Source organism: Suncus etruscus, chromosome 6 (genome assembly GCF_024139225.1).
Source record: "Suncus etruscus isolate mSunEtr1 chromosome 6, mSunEtr1.pri.cur, whole genome shotgun sequence".
Taxonomy (NCBI): domain Eukaryota; kingdom Metazoa; phylum Chordata; class Mammalia; order Eulipotyphla; family Soricidae; genus Suncus; species Suncus etruscus.
This window is the reverse complement of record NC_064853.1, coordinates 91,497,023-91,510,700: the sequence shown is the minus strand read 5'-3', so window position 1 is coordinate 91,510,700 and position 13,678 is coordinate 91,497,023. Positions and strand designations below refer to the sequence as shown.

The following is a 13,678-nucleotide window of genomic DNA, read 5'->3' as shown; positions in this document are numbered from 1 at the left end:
GGAAAAGTGAGGAGTATTTTAACAGCCTTTTCAAATAACCATGGTTAGTTCCCTTTGATACTGCACCAAAGCGCAACAAGTGATAATTTCTTAAAGGTCATTTTCAATGTGAAACTATTATCAATGAATTTTTTTGTAGTTTGTTATATCAAAATCCATTGGCATGACTTGTGCTTTGATAAATCTTTTGCCATGCATAATTTTTTATTTTTATGCATTGAACACTTGGAAAATATTGATTCATAGTTATGGATGCCATTTTCACTTTTGGGTGGGTGTTTGGACTACACCCAGTGGTGCTCAGGGTTGATTCATTCCTGGCAGGTTTGTGAGACCACATGGAATGCTGGAATTGAACATAGGTCTGCCACATGCAAGCAAGCATCCTATCTGCTGTATTATCACATTGATCCTGCCATTATATACTTTTAAATATTATCCTTATTGGGCCCAGAGAGATAGCACAGCGGTGTTTGCCTTGCAAGCAGCCGATCCAGGACCTAAGGTGTTTGGTTCAAATCCCGGTGCCCCATATGGTCCCAGTGCCTGCCAGGAGCTATTTCTGAGCAGACAGCCAGGAGTAACCCCTGAGTATCACCGGGTGTGGCCCAATAACCAAAACAAAATTATCCTTATCAATTATAGCACTGGTCTAATCAGAAACAGAATTAAATCTTGTGAAATTTCATAAAGGTGGATGCATGTTTTCCGAAGTTCTAATTTCATTTTAAAGTTAAATTTTATCATTTGCAATAATATTGTCTTTCATTCTCTTCCAACCCTTAAGGTTAGAGACTTACTTTTTTGGGGGAAAATAGGCAACATCTAAGTTTTTTTTGTCAATATTTCAACCAATACCTAAATTGAAATCAAAGTTTTCAATTGTTCACTGAAATAAAAATGGTGTTCCATAAGAAAAAAAGCACTAGTAGTTGAGATTGTAACTCAAAATATGAGATCTCCAGAGTCTTTTGTTCCAAATGCAGCAATAAGTGCTTTATGCATGTTCTTATTTGGTAAAGAATAGAAATACTTATATTTAAGAATTGATACTTGGGCCCGGAGAGATAGCACAGCGGCGTTTGCCTTGCAAGCAGCTGATCCAGGACCAAAGGTGGTTGGTTCAAATCTCGGTATCCCATATGGTCCCCCGTGCCTGCCAGGAGCTATTTCTGAGCAGACAGCCAGGAGTAACCCCTGAGCACTGCTGGGTGTGACCCAAAAACAAAACAAAACAAAAAAAAAGAATTGATAGTTTATAAACTTACATGGTCAGAAACTATCCCTTCAGATGTCATAGGTGTTGAGGATAGAATACAGGGCTCCCATATGTAATGTTTGTGTTCCAGTTCTTTTGAACCACCATGAAACTAATTTTCCTCTCTGTATAGTGGTGAATGGACTATTCTGTATAACTTTCTTTTTTTTATTTTGTATAACTTTCTTAACATTTACTAGGATGCCAACTGTTTTGAAAATTTCCTCTTGGAGTTGGAGAGATAGCATAGAGTTAGAGCGTTTGCTTTGCATCCATTCCATATGGTCCCCCGAGCCTGCCAGGAGCGATTTCTGAGCATAGAGCCAGGAGAAACCCCTGAACACTGCCGGGTGTGACCAAAAAACCAAAAAACAAAACCAAAAAACCAAAAAAAAAAAAAGAAAATTTTCTCTATATGCACTAATGCATAGTTTTTCATTTTTTTCTACTTTCTACCTTAATTCCTATGAATTAAGATAATTTGGTATTTCTTCTCAGAACTCAGAACAATATTTAAAAAATGACAATGGGTCAGAGGGATAGTACTTCAGGTAAAGCAATTGCCTTGCATGCCACTGACTTGGGTTTGATCCCTGGCATCCAATATTGTCCCCTGATCCCAATAGGAGTGATCTCTGAGTGCAGAGCTAGGAGTAAGCCATGATCACTATGTGACCACAAAACAAAACAAAACAAAGCAACAAGAACAAGAAGTTCTCTGAGAAAGAGAACCAAAAAAGTAAGAAAGAAAGGGAGAAAGGGCTGCCACAGTAAAGTTAGTTATTCATGAATGAGTTACAGTATACAATGTACAACAACCTTTACCAGTGTGCATTTCCTGCCACAAATGTCCCCAGTTTCCCTCTCAGGGCTGCTATATTAATGGACCCATTCCATAGCTCCTGAATCTTTGCTTGTTGCTCCACTTTTCCAGGTCAAATTAATCTCCAGCTCTACTGGAACAAGAAGCTAATTCCCTTCTTTCCAGCTAGGTTCTAACAGCCTCGACAGTCAACCTATGCAATATTAGTGGGTCTATGCTATAGCTCTTAAAATTCATGTCTACATATGTGGCATTATGACAGATCTACTAAGCAAATTTCACACCTCTCAGTTATATTTCATGTCACTGGCTGAAGATGGGGAGAAAAGAAAAAGATTAGCTCCCAGTCTAATTGTTCAGAATCTCTCAGGAAATCTAATGACAAGGACTTACGCTTGAGTAGAAAGACTGGAAAACCAATGGGGAAGACACATAGAAGCCTATTAAGTTCAATGAGCTAAAACAATAACATGGAAGAAACAATCAACAAGAAAGATTTGTAAATCCTCAGAAGATGATGATTTCAGTAATACTGGAGTAAGGCTTTTTAGTGAGCTCAAAGACCTGATTGGCTTAAGTAATCAGCAAGTCATGAGAAAGCACGAGAACTGAAATGAGAAAAGATACAAATAGAAATGATAAAAATTGGGGCTGGAGAGATAGCATGGAGGTAAGGCATTTGTTTGCCTTTCATGCAGAAGAATAGAGGTTTGAATCCCAGCATCCCATGTGGTCCCCTGTGCCTTCCAAGAGCGATTTCTGAGCATAGAGCCAGGAGTAATCCCTGAGCACTGCCAGATGAGACCCAAAAACAAAAACAAACAAAAAATATTAAGTGTATAATAGATAACATAAAATAATTAGAAGCTTTGAGTAACAAATAACAATACCTGAAGAAATGATGGAGAAGTTCCTAAATAAAATGTCAAAAACCTTTAGAAAATAACAGAAGATATAAAAACTCCAAAAAAGAACAGCACACCAGAAAATTTATGGTTTGAGCATGAGCAGGGGTCTCAAACTCATGGCCTGTGGGCCGTTTGCGGCCATCCGTACAACATTTTGTGGCCCATGACTGGCCTTCAAATATCGTAGTATTTGAGATTATTCACTTACCGAATAACTGCAATAAAAATCACATTAGTAAAAAAAAAATCGCATTAAACATTCACATACCCCAAGCAGTTACGTTTGGGGTATGCAAATATTTAATGTAATTTTTTGCAATTTTTTTCTTACTAATGCAATTTTTTATTGCGAATATTCGGTAAGTGAATAATCGTGAATACATTGCACTTAGCGCAGATGTCATTTCTGCTGCTCCTGCCTGCTGTCCCTTGCATTATTGGAGGCCTAAGGGAGAGAAGGGAAAGAAGTTTATTACAGAATTAGATTTTGTCATACCTTCATTATGACTTCATCAAAGCCTGAGTGAAGAGAAAGATTGATGACAAGCACAGACAATTTCAGGAAAAGTGGGAGACACAGTATTTCTTTGTTGAGCAAGGGGCATCCCCACATGTCTTATTTAATCAGAGAAAGTTGCAGTGCACAAGAAATACAACTTGAAACGCGATTATTCAACTAAACATGCTGAGGAATGTGCAAAATATCAAGGAAACGAGAGAGCCAAGTGGGTTGCCAGTCTTAAAACATGTCTAATGGGACAACAAGATTTCTAAAAAAAAAAAAAAAGAAAGCAACCAAAGAGAATGTTGCATCAGTCGAAGCTAGTTACATGGTTAGTGAGATGATTGCTAAGGCAGGGAAACCATTCACAGAAGGAGAGTTTGTTAAAAAAAATGCATGTTACAGGCTGCAAGTATTATCTGTCTAGAAAAGAAAGGCCAGTTTAGCAAAATCAGCCTTTCTGCCAACACTGTGACAGAGAGCATTTCTGACATGTCAAGTGACATTTATCATCAACTGTTTGAGAAAGCCAAATGTTTTAATGCATACTCAGTTGCTCTTGATGAGAGCACAGATATAACAGACACTGCACAGCTCACAATCTATGTCCATGGTGTTGATTGCAATTTTGAATTGACAGAGGAGCTGCTCACAATATTTCCAATGCATGGCCAGACCACTGCTAATAAGATATTTTGGCATCTCTGTGATGCCATTGAGAATGCAGGTTTGCCATGGAAGAGGTTTGTTAAAATAATAACCAATGGAGTGCCATCAATGACAGGGAGGAAAAATAGACTGGTGGCACTTGTTCAAAAACAACTTGAAGAAGAGGGTGTAGAGAAGGCCATTGTTCTTCACTACATTATCCTTCATCAGGCCCTTTGCAGTAAATGCCTGCTGTGTGACAATGTGATGTCTGTTGTTGTGAAATGCATCAACCAAATCAGATCCAGGGGCTTAAAGCACAGGAGGTTCCATGCTTTTTTTTTTTTTTTTTTTTTTTTTTTTTTAGAGGAAATGGAGTCAGAATATGGAGATGTGCTCTATTTCACCAAGGTACGTTGGCTCAGCAGGGGAAATGTCCTGAAAAGATTTTTTGAGTTGAGAGAAGAAGTGAAAGCCTTCATGGAGAAGGATGGGAATGCTGTTTCTGAGTTGAGTGATCACAAATGACTCATGGACTTAGCTTTTCTTGTTGACATCACACATAAGCTGAATGTACTAAACAAGATGTTACAAGGCCCAGGGCAGCTTATCAGTGCTGCCTATGACAACGTGAGAGCATTCCCCACAAAACTTGTGTTATGGAAATCCCAGCTCTCTCAGACAAACCTTTGCCCTTTCCCAGCATGCACGGAACTTGTGGAGGCAGGCATACCATTCAGTGGTGAGAAATATGTTGATGTTATATTTAAGCTAGAGAAGGAATTTTATCACAGATTTGCAGACTTCAAAAAGCACAGAGCCACTTTCCAAATTTTTATGGACCCCTTTTCCTTTGATGTGCAAGATGCCCCTTCTGTGCTTCAAATGGAGCTCATTGACCTGCAAATGCAACTCTGATCTCAAAGCAAGTTCAGAGAGATTAGTGGAAAAGTAGACATGCATGGGCAATTTTTGAGAGAATTGTCTCCCAGCTTCCCTCAGCTTTCCCGAATTTTCAAGCACTCCATGTGCCTTTTTGGGAGCACATATTTGTGTGAAAAGTTATTCTCCACATTGAACTTCAATAAATCAAAATACAGGTCTAGACTTAATCATGACCATCTTGAAGCCATACTGAGGGTCTCAACTGCTTCCTCTCTAAAGCCAAATGCAGTTCAGATTTGTGATAAGAAGCGCTGTCAAGTCTCTGGCAGCAAGGAATAGGCAAAAGATGCCATGTTCAGAAGAACTGTACATGTTCTTCACTCAATGTTCTGTTCATGTTCAGAAGAAATAATTAAAACTGTTAATAATGACGTTTGAGGACTTTTTTTTTTTGGTGAATTCCCTTATGCGGCCCTGCCTCACCCCGACTTTGCCTCCTGCGGCCCCCAGGTAAATTAAGTTTGAGATCCCTGAGCTTGAGGAACAGTATAAGAATCGTTGAAATCCCTGAGTTCCATGAAGGTAAATTTGATGATGAACTAATGGTTAAAGAAATCAGGTGTCGGGCCTGGAGAGATAGCACAGCAGTGCTTGCCTTGCAAGCAGCCGATCCAGAACCTAAGGTGGTTGGTTCGAATCCCAGTGTCCTATATGGTCCCCTGTGCCTGTCAGGAGCTATTTCTGAGCAGACAGCCAGGAGTAACCCCTGAGCACCGCCGGGTGTGACCCAAAAACCAAAAAAAAAAAAAAAATCAGGTGTCTGGAGGGAAGTACAGAGGGTAAGGTGCTTGCCTTGTATGCACCTGACCAATGTTTGATCCCCCATATTCCATATGGTCAAATGTCTTCGAGAGCATGGCCAGGAGTAATTATTGAGTGCATTGCCAGGTGTGACTCAAAAACTTAAAATAAAGAAAATGAAATCATAATTAAAAATTAGCCAGACTTGAGGAATACAGGAAGCCATTACAAGAGCTCCAAAGGGTCTCTGTGAAAATAGACTCAGCCAAGAAAATCTCAAGACACATTGTTCTCAGAATGACAAAAACCGAAGAAAGAGACAGAATTTTGAAAGCAGCAAGATCAAAATGGAACTTACATACAAAGAAAAGCTCATAAGATTCACCACAGATCTACAAATGAGACTGCATGAGTCAGAAGAGAATGGAGGAATATATCAAGAAAATGAACACCTTATCAAGAATACTCTATTCAGATTTGGAGAAATAATATAGACTTCATGGACAGGCTTGAAGAATGTATAGCCTTGAAAGCAGTTTTGTAAGAAGTGTTAAAGGAATTTCTTTAAAAGACAGGACAAATTTCCCAGCACATGGCACTGATTAGTTTTCACGCATGGCTCTATGTTTGCACACTACTAGTTTAAGAAAAATATGTTTACTCCTAGCTAGGTTAGGGCTTTAAACATTCTCAATAATGAAGCAATGTCTCATTTATATTGAACATTTTATGTCTGATTAGGAATTTTTAAAAACATCCATAGAGATTTTTATTATAATCCTTCAGTTATTAATACAGACACTTAGGAAATATCTATTATAGAATATTTTCTAATCTAAAGCTAATATTCCTTTTTTTTCCCGGTTTTTCGGGCTACACCCATTTGATGCTCAGGGGTTACTCCTGGCTAAGTGCTCAAAAACTGTCCCTAGCTTGGGGTGACCATATGGGACGCCGGGGGATCGAATCACGGTTGCGATCTTTCCTTGGCTAGCGCTTGCAAGGCGCCTCCAGCGCCACCTCGTCAGCCCCTAATATTTCCTTTCTTAAAATAAAATATACTTAGCACTTTGATAGGTCTATTTGATAGGCCAGTTAAAATATTCTCACTTCTCACACTTGCTGTTTTACATTTTTAGGATTTATAAATTTTATGTAAACTCTAAAATGTATTAGCACAGAATTACCCAAAATATTCTTTAAATCTGTGTATGGCTAAAACATTTAGTGTTTGGAAATTTTTTTTTCTGATTTACAAATTGTGGGATTTCAGGAAATTAGCTCTATTCATCTATAAGTGTATAGTTAGCACAACGTGAGAGAGAGAGAGAGTGAGACAGAAAGAGAAAAAGATCTTTTTTATACGTGAATGAGGAGGAAGGAAACAAGAGAATAATAGTTATAGGCTCTGAGGAGTTTTGACTGTCAAACTGAGTTTACATGGGTAGGAGGGAATTAGGACGAGTCCTTGGGACCCTGGTGGAAGAAAGTGGGCTTAGTGGTCTGGTGATGTAATAAGTATGCACAAAAAAGTGTGATTAACAGCATTATAAATTTTGCTACTTCAATAAAAATAGTTAAGAAAGGAGGAAGTGGGCCGGAGAGATGGCACAGCAGTAGCGTGTTTGCCTTGCACACAGCCCCCGATCTAGGACAGAATGTGGTTTGAATTCCGGCATCTTATATGGTCCCCCGTGCCTACCAGGAATAATTTCTGAGCACAGAGTCAGAAATAACCCCTAAGTGCCATCGGGTGTGACCCAAAAACAAAATAAAAAAATAAGGCCTGAGAGAGGGTAGAGAGAAGAGAGAGAGAGACTATCTAGCACAGGGGTCTTCAAGCTACGGCTAGTGGGCCACATGCGCCCGCAGAGGAGTCTGATCCGGCCCACCAGCAGTGTGTGCTGTTTGGTTGCCAAGATACCTGCCAGCATATACACTCAGTGTCACGGTTTCTCAGTGATGATGTCAACCGCCTCCACCCACGGCATGTTGTGTGCTGGGAGAGTGGGCGTGAGGGCGGTGTTGAGAGGGACACTGATGTGCTGATGATGTCACTGGAGGGCGCCGGATGCCTCGTGGTGAGGAGTACCACATGTGGGTGACTATATGATGTAAAAAGGTGCCTGCTCGGGGCTGGGAAGGTGGCGCTACAGGTTAGTTGTCTGCCTTGCAAGGGGATGGACCGTGGTTCGATCCCCCGGTGTCCCATATGGTCCCCCCAAGCCAGGGGTGATTTCTGAGCGCATAGCCAGGAGTAACCCCTGAGCTTCAAACGGGTGTGGCCCAAAAACCAAAAAAAAAAAAAAAAAAAAAAAAAAAAAGGTGCCTGCTTCACCCCCAGGCAACGTGGTGTCTGTCTGCTGTGCCTGCCTGTCAGTGAGGTTTTCCTCCATTCCCTCCACTGCCAAAGGTCAGTCAAAAGTGCCATAGAAATAAATTTTTGCCAGATGGGGGGTTCTGCCCGATTGGACTGTGGGGTGACTCATATGAAAATATCCCTTTGGGGGTGGTGAGGCGTTCAGTGCTGAAATCAAAGTTAGGGGGTGGGTAGTGGTTGGGAGGTTAGGGGTTCGGTGCTAAATTGCCCATGTGGAAAATTAGGGGTTTGATGCTGAAGCATTTTAAAGGGGTTACATTTAAAATTTTATATGCATTTTGCAATTCCTTTTCAGTGTTCACATGCTGATTCTGGACATATCAATTTGGGCATTGTATAGGGAGATATGACTGAACTATCAGGGACTGAGCTGATCTGCTTAGAAAAGACTGCAAGGGGTAAGTTTTCACATCAGGGACTAATGGGGGTTCATACACTGTGTGTATATATACACACACATATTTGTATTTCACTAATATCAGTTTGGAATCCCTAGGAAACAATGATGTCAAGAAAAAGAAAGATTGACGGCAAGTGTAGGATATTCAAAGAACAGTGGACTTACGATTACTTTTTTATGTGGTACAAAGAAAAAGCTGTATGTCTGATATGCCAGAATATAGTTGCTGTGTTCAAAGAATACAATTTGCGATGCCACTATCAAACTCAACATAAAGATAAATATGATTGTTTGGTTGGAAAAGTGAGAAAAGATAAAATATTACAACTGAAACATACAGTGACAACTCAGCAAAATACTTTTGTGAAGCAGAAGCAGTTAAATACTTCCTCACTGCGGGCAAGTTTTCAAGTTGCCAAGCTAATAGTGCGCAATGGCAAACCATTTGTGGAGGAAGAATTTGTTAAAGAATGACTTATTTCTGTTGCCAAAGAGATGTGTCCAGAGAAGGCCGATTTATTTAGTACAGTGAGCCTTTCAGGAGTTACAATGACACGAAGGATTGAAGAAATGGGAGAAAATTTGCTGCACCATTGACAAACTCTGCAAAGAAACTTTGCTAATTTTTCTTGGCACTCGACGAAAGCAATGATGTTTGTGATTCTGCCGAAGTTCTCATTTATATGCATGGGACAAATGAGTGTTTTGAAGTCACAGAAGAGCTTACTGCACTGCAAAGTATCAAAGGTACAACCACAGGAGTGGATATATTTGAAAAGGTTTGCCAAACTGGAATGGTTTGGAGCTGGACTGGGTCAAACTAGTCAGTGTAACAACTGATGGTGCTCCTAGTATGCTGGGGTCTAAGAGAGGAGTAATTGCTCACATTACACAAGAGATGGACAAACATAACCATCCTCATCCAATTGCCATACACTGCCTCATCCACCAACAAGCGCTGTGTTGTAAATCACTGACGTGGGACTCTGTTATGAAAATTGTGGTATCTTGTATTAATTATATTAGAACTCATGCACTAAACCACAGACAATTTCAAGAATTTCTATCTGAGGTAAATGTTGCCCATGAAGATGTTCTGTACCACACAGAAGTCCATTGGCTGAGTAGAGGGAGAGTTTTGAAATGTTTCTATGACTTACTTCCACAGATTACAGCTTTTCTACTTTCAAAAAACCAAGAAGTACTAGAGCTCAATGATGCAGAATGGAAATGGCACCTTGCCTTTCTGACAGATATAACAGAGCTACTCAACAGTTTCAATCTGCAACTTCAAGGCAAGGGGAAGCTCATCTGTGATATGGTATCGCATGTGAAAGCATTTGAAGTAAAATTAGGCCTTCTCCTCAAACAAGTACAGGAGGAAAACTTCAGTCATCTCCCAACAACTCAAAACCTGTCAGCGGACAAATCATTGGTTGCATTCCCAAAGGAAACATGTCTGGCTTTACTAGAATTGTTGCAAAAGGAGTTTCAGTTTAGATTCAAAGAGCTTCATCTCCATGAACAGGACATACAGCTTTTTCGTAACCCATTTTCTGTTGAGATTGAAAATGTCCTTACAATTTACCAAATGCTACTGGCTGAACTGCAGAATTGTGACTCTTTGAAAGACACATTTAAGTCAAGTAACCTTTTGAATTTCTATGCATCTTTCCCCTCTGAGACATATCCAAATATCAGGAACCATGCACTCAAAATGGTAACCATCTTTGGTAACACTTATGCCTGTGAATAGACTTTTTCAAGAATGAAACATCTAAAATCTCCAACCAGATCAAGATTAACTGATGCCCACTTGCATCACTTGTTACGACTGGCAGTGACAAATATGGAACCGGACATTGACCTTCTCATTAGCCAAAAGCAGGCCCACAGTACCCATTGAAATACTGGTGCGTGATCTGTTTATTTATAAATGGTTTTCATTTTATTTATATAAGATATATGCAGTGTGAGTAGAAATTAGTAGCTCATATAGTCTGGCCCTCCAGCTCTCTAAGGGACCGTAATCTGGCCCCCAATTTAAAAAGTTTAAAGACCTCTGATCTAGCATCTCAGAATTTCCTTTTACATTTCGGACTAAAGTGATTGTACAGAGAGGAGGTAGGCCTACCTGGGTTTGATTCCCAATCTTCAAACCTTGATCTCTACTGGTGTGACCCAAATACCCCCCAAAATTTAGTTTTGTGCTTCTAGTATTAGAGTGAGTAATGTATTTCTGACAGTGACTTTGGAAATAAAATTATAGATTTTATTAAAATTTCTTTGGGGCCAGCGAGGTGGCGCTAGAGGTAAGGTGTCTGCCTTGCAAGTGCTAGCTAAGGAAGGATGGTGGTTTGATCCCCCAGTGTCCCATATGGTCCCCCCAAGCCAGGGGCAATTTTTGAGCACTTAGCCAGGAGTAACCCCTGAGCATCAAACGGGTGTGGCCTGAAAAAACCAAAAAAATTTTTTTTCTATGAAAAATTGTTTATTTGGGGCCGGGAAGGTGGCGCTAGAGGTAAGGTGTCTGCCTTGCAAGTGCTAGTGTGGGACAGACCGCGGTTCGATCCCCCGGTGTCCCATATGGTCCCCCCAAGCCAGGGGCAATTTCTGAGCGCATAGCCAGGAGTAACCCCTGAGCGTCAAATGGGTGTGGCCCAAAAACCAAAAGAAAAAAAAAAGAAAAATTGTTTATTTGGGAGGCTACATCTACATTGCTCAAGTCTTATTCCAAGCTTTATGCTTTGTGGTCACTATTGGAAGTGCATATTAGATGTACAAACTTTAGACCAGAGTCTAGATTTGTCTGCACGCAAGGCAAATACCATATACCTTCTGTACTAGCTCTCTGATCCTGCATTTTAAAAAAGGGCATTTTTTTTGGTATGACACAAAACATATAATAAAAACAAATATCTAGGGGCTGGAGAGATAGATGGAGGTAAGGTGTTTGCCTTGCAGGTAGAAGGACAGTGGTTTGAATCCTGGCATCCCATATGGTCCCCTGAGCATGCCAGGAGTGATTTCTGAGCATAGAGCTAGGAGTAACACTGAGCAATGCCGGGTAAGACCCCCCCAAAAAACCCAAACAAAAAACAAAAACACCAAATATCTATAACATGTCAAACAAAACCCCCATTATTTTAATATATAAAAACTCTTAGATATAGTGCTCGCTTTGGCAGCACATACACTAAAATTGGAACAATACAGAGAAGATTAGCATGGCCCCTGCACAAGAAAAAACTCTTAGATATAAGAAAATGGATGAAATATATAAATTGATATTTCACATAGGATATATGAATAGCTCCGAAACATTTAAAAACATGATTAATCTAGTTATACTTAAATACACTTACCTCTTGTTAAATAGACAAATCCTTAACTTTGAAGCACACTGCATGATTATAGGAAAGAAATGTTTTGTTTACTTTTAGGAATATGAATTGCTTACTCCTGGTTCTGCGCTCAAGGATCACTTCTGATGGGGCTCAGGGAAACATATGGGTAGCAGGAATTGAACCTGGTCAGCTGCATGTAAGGCAAATAGTGTATTACCTCTCAGGCTCCCTGCATTCATCTCAAAGGAGCTTGAAAATATCTTGGTACAGAGGCCGGAGAGATAGCATGGAGGTAGGGCGTTTGCCTTGTGTGCAGAGGGTAGGTGGTTTGAATCCCGGCATCCCATGTAGTCTCCCAAGCCTGCCAGGAGCGATTTTTGTGCATAGAGCCAGGAGTAACCCCTGAGCGCTGCCAGGTGTGACCCCCGAAAAATATCTTGGTACACACAGGAAAGCTGGGCACGGAGTTTATTTCTGGGTGTATTGCTGTCGGAGGTGCTCAGAGTACCATGTCACGCTAGGATCAAACTTGGGTCTCTTGAATGCAAAGCATGCACTAAAGCCTGATGAGCTATATCTCGAGTTAATGGTAATGCCATAACAATTTTAAAAATAATTAAAAGATTATAATGCTATATTTGGAGTAATAGGTAAATTTTACGGGAAAATAGGAGGAAAAATTGGGCACTATTTTCAAAGCATAATGTGATACTGGGGATCAAAGCTAGGCCCTCTGAATGCAAAGCCTGTGCTCAACCTGCTAAGCTAATTCTCCGGAATAGAGGAATTTTCTCTGTGGTTCCTGGGATTAGATTCAAGGCCTGACACATGCATATATGCACCTTTCACTGAGCACATCCATGAAATAGAGGGAAAAATATTTCCACTAGACATTTATCTACATATGCTTTATTTTGAAAATATTTTAATATCTTATGTATGAAGTATTTTAAAAATATTTTTAAAGTTTTAAAATTTTCTTTATCAAGTGTGTTGGCACTACAGATAATGTCTTGGATTGGACAAACTAGCTTGTCTGGAGCCTAGAGTTGGTCTTATGCCAGGAAACTTCAGGGGTAGGGTCTCCTTGTATTTAAGCCAAGGTTTTTCCTTTCCATGTCCCTCATATTTTGGTGGGCCTATGCAAACAATAATTGCCATTCTAACACCGTTTTTACTGTGCTCCTTTGACTCTAATCCTTAAAAAAAAACACTTAAACTTTCGAGGTTAACTTAAACTAATATGCATATGCATGGAAATGTAAAAAAATACTATGCCTTTAATATTTAAGGAGTTATGTAAGTTTTTTTTTTTTGGTTTTTGGGCCACACCCAGTAACCCTCAGGGGTTACTCCTGGCTATGTGCTCAGAAGTTGCTCCTGGCTTGGGGGACCATATGGGACACCGGGGGATCGAACCGCGGTCCATCCAAGGTTAGCGCAGGCAAGGCAGGCACCTTACCTTTAGCGCCACCGCCCAGCCCGAGTTATGTAAGTTTTATGGCTTTAGATTTCTTTGTGCACTGCTAAGAAATATTATAATGTATTACAATCTGGGAACTCGAGGGACAAAGTAATTGTACATGGGTTCTGTTTTATTTATCTTAATGTTCTTTGGCTGAAAGTTCAAAGTTATCAGCAAGGGGACTTCTTCTGAGAATTCTGTTTATGGGTGATTGTCCTTCCACTGTAACTTTACCTTGTCCTCTTTCTTTGCATCTTTGTT

The 13,678-nt window shown here is 40.1% G+C and overlaps 1 long non-coding RNA gene and 1 other non-coding gene across 2 annotated transcripts in view; one reads left to right on the top strand and one right to left on the bottom strand.

The window, feature by feature from the left end:
• The window catches only part of LOC126012110 (uncharacterized), a 176,095-nt gene that overhangs the window by 80,946 nt on the left and 81,471 nt on the right, over positions 1–13,678 (bottom strand). The window lies entirely within an intron of this gene.
• LOC126012309 (U6 spliceosomal RNA) lies at positions 11,778–11,886 on the top strand. The gene has a single exon (XR_007496827.1). It is a non-coding gene; the product is annotated as a U6 spliceosomal RNA (small nuclear RNA).